Source organism: Lactuca virosa, chromosome 7 (assembly GCF_052849685.1).
Source record: "Lactuca virosa cultivar CGN04683 chromosome 7, Lactuca_virosa_CGN04683_v6, whole genome shotgun sequence".
Taxonomy (NCBI): Eukaryota; Viridiplantae; Streptophyta; class Magnoliopsida; order Asterales; family Asteraceae; genus Lactuca; species Lactuca virosa.
Genome location: NC_136432.1, coordinates 194,767,580 through 194,771,134, shown reverse-complemented (window position 1 = coordinate 194,771,134; position 3,555 = coordinate 194,767,580). Strand labels below are relative to the sequence as shown.

At 37.7% G+C, this 3,555-nt stretch overlaps 1 non-coding gene across 1 annotated transcript; it reads left to right on the top strand.

Annotated features, from left to right (window-relative positions):
- Positions 1 to 393: 393 nt before the first annotated feature.
- LOC145127938 (small nucleolar RNA R71) lies at positions 394 to 501 on the top strand. Its single transcript, XR_013716542.1, has one exon. It is a non-coding gene; the product is annotated as a small nucleolar RNA R71 (small nucleolar RNA).
- The last annotated feature ends 3,054 nt before the right edge of the window (positions 502 to 3,555 follow it).

The following is a 3,555-nucleotide window of genomic DNA, read 5'->3' as shown; positions in this document are numbered from 1 at the left end:
TCAAATCGATCACCACAAGAATAACACACTTGAGCTTTTCTATTCTTGTTTTAATCCAAATCGTAATTATTGGTTAAGTATGGTCCACTACAATTATCACAACCGACTTGTATGGCATGAATCGTTTGACCCATCTTCGTCCTTCTGCGGTCCATATTCTCTAGTTTCACCATAATAGCTGCTAAATCTCCCGAATCTCCATTGCTACTTCCTTTACCTCTAGTCACATCCTCTCGTAGGTTGTGGTATTCTCTTGAGTGTTTTGTGAATTCTTCAATTAACTCTTTAATGGTGGTCAGATCCTTCTTCGTCATAGGTTCTTGAGAATCAAGGACTTGCCTTGTTGTCACATTGACCCCATCATAGAAGATGGAAAATTCTTGTTGCACGTTTAAGTCATGCTGAGGACAATTTATCAAAATGCCTTTGTATCTTTCCCAAGATTCGTATAAGGATTCTCCATCTTCTTGTTGGAAATTAGCAATATTTTTTCTTGAGTTTGGAGATGTTTGAAGGAGGACTAAATTGCTCGATGAATGCTTCACGAAGGTTTTGCCAAGTTCTTATAGTTCTAGGTTCTAAAGACTTCAGTCGTATTTTATCATCTCCAGCAAATGTAACGAAAATCATTCTCAGTAAAACTTCATCTCTTGAAACATTTTGAACATTGAAATAATTTACAATGTACAAAACTTCATCAATATGTTTGAATGCATCTAGTCTTTCCTGTAAAACGATATGTCTTTAAGCATTGAATGGATATGTCCCTTTAGCTCAAAACCCGTTGCATATAGAATTTCGGGAGGAACTAGACCTGGACCGTTGTGATTTCGCAATCTCTTCTTGTACTCCTCCATTTTCATGGTCGTGATATCCGCCATCTCTCCTAAATCTTCATCGTTTTCTGTTTCTGGCTCGTACCCGATTCCTTTCTTATCTGGAGTCTTCTCAAAGCTTTCCTACGTGTCAAATTGGAAAGTGCTACTTGATTTGTGACCTTCATATCCTTCTTTTTATGGAAAGCTGACTCTGGATTTTTAGTGGTGGAACTATTGGTGTTCTGGATCCTCAGGTCATAAAGCACTGAAATAAAAAAAAACGCGTAAAAACGAACTAAACATAAATAGGCGGAAAACTGAATAATATTGAGCTTACGTCGTGAGAGGAAAATCTCACGTCGCGAGAAGTGTATAAACAAAAAAAAATATTACTTTTTTTTGCAGAAAATTGACCTTTTGCAGTTGTTACCCTGCAATAATAATCGATTAACCTAAACCAATTAACTTAACAAATGAAATTAGCGTTTCTCCGGCAACGACGCCAAAAACTTGATGTGCAAGAAATATACCTATCAACTTTCAAATTTATAAACCTAACTAAATAAACTAATTTATGAACCTTTAGGCAGTGTATCTAGTCAAAGTATAGTATAGTAAATTAAGATGGGTATGAAACATAGGGAATGGATTTAGCTTATAAAATAATTACTAAAAATTAATCTAAACAACAATAACTAAAAAGGGGTTTTTATCTCATTTTGCAAGTTTAGATTAACTTAAGCTATTCAGTTAACTAAAAACTAAGCAAACAACTTAACTAATAAAGATTGTTTATCAAGATTAAGAAGATACTTTGGTTTAACTTTGAATCCCCCTTTTTCCTATGGTTAGTTTCTAAACATGGATTTATTCAGTTGATTACCAATTTAATTATAATTAGCAGTCTTGATCTGCTCTCCTAATATTTTCACCTAATCATGAACTACTATGTAATGATCATACACAAGCAAACACATAATTGATTGTCGTACGCCTCATGCTTTCTTTTAACTTCTTGGGATTTTTTTTCGTTTACGCTTTTCTCTTGATTTTCAATGAGTCCATTCTTGTCTATGTCCATACCATCAAGCCTTACATCCTTGCCTTCTTGATTATCCTCCTCTTCATCACTTACTAAAATCTTCTATTTCACTTATCTCCTCATCTTGAACTTTTGGTGTAGTAAAACCAAAGACTTCAAAGATTATTAGGATCGAGGCACTTGGCTTAGTGAGCTTGACTTCTTCTTTTGGATTTTCCCTAGTTTGGACTTCTTCTTCCATTAACTTTTCTAATTCTTCAAGTTCATTGTCTTCATCCATAAAGAATGCTTCATTTCATAACTTATAATTTTTGAATCCTCATCAACCCTATATGTCATCTCTTCTTTTCCCACTCATAAACTGATTTTAGACACTCGAATACCAACCACAATTTTTTCCAAAATCCCATTACATAACCATAGTGTTTTAAAAATAAGAGTATTAAAGACTAAATGCAGAAATACTGGAGAATGCCTTCCACGCCATCAAGCCCGACACTTGCCCTTAGAGCTAGAAGTACCTGAAACATCCAACAAAATTGTAAGCACACGCTTAGTGAGTTTCCCAAAACACATAATCATATAATGCCATGTACACATACATATAAGGTTGCCATGGACTCCCTCCATGGTCTTCATATGGAATGTCATGGGCTACCCCCATGGTCTTATATCCCCGAGCCATGGGCTCCTCCCATGGTCTTCACATAGTTCACACATAGATCAAATATCAACCATTACATATTCCATGACTAAAACATTTCATATCAATTAATGGGCCAGCCTTGGTGCCTTCGACCCATGAGTGTAGTGAGAAGACTCACCTCAGTCTGCTAAACACAAAAGCTGCTTGCCTAACAGTCCGGAACCAGACTGAACAATGATACAATTAACCCTAAACTAGAATTATAACACAACCTAATCAAAGAGTCCAATCACCTAAGCCTAAGTCCTTCCATAGTGGCCCAAAAGTCTTCCCCTATGCTAATGGGCCTAAGATCCAAGATAAAAGCTATTAATAGGCCACATGGCCCAATAAGGCCCAACCAATACAACTATGGCCCAAATCAGAATATCAGCCCAAAACTCTAAATGGGTCAAGGCCTAAAACTGAATAAGGCCCAGAAGCTTTCAAGTCCACACAAAGCCCAAACCCGACTGGAGTGCGTACGCCCTGCATACCAACCTAGTACGCTCAACGTACTACCCCCTTAAGCAGTACGCGCTGCATACACGAATTTACGCACGACGCACAAGCAAAATATGCACATTCGACCGTTAAGTGCTGAATACTTGGGATTTCAACGTCAAACTTCAGATCTGGGTCCATTAAGATGTCCTAGGGCATAAAGTAGGCAACTTTATGCCCTTGCATGTCATGAGTGACCCCAATACTTCATTCTTCCCAATAAGACCTCATTTAGGACCTCAAACTTATGCATAGAGTCAAAACAACCTTCAAATCTCCCCCACTTGAACTAGACTTCGTCCTCGAAGTTTGCTGATGCAAAAAAATCTGGATAATGCTTTCTCATCTCATCCTCCGGCTCCTAGGTCCATTCGGAGCCTCTCCGGTGCTGCCATTGCACCTTCACTAGCTTCACCTCTTTGTTACGAAGAGCCTTAGTCTTTCTATCCAGAACTGTAATGGGATTCTCAATATAGTTCAGACTCTCATCCACCTGAATGTCATCA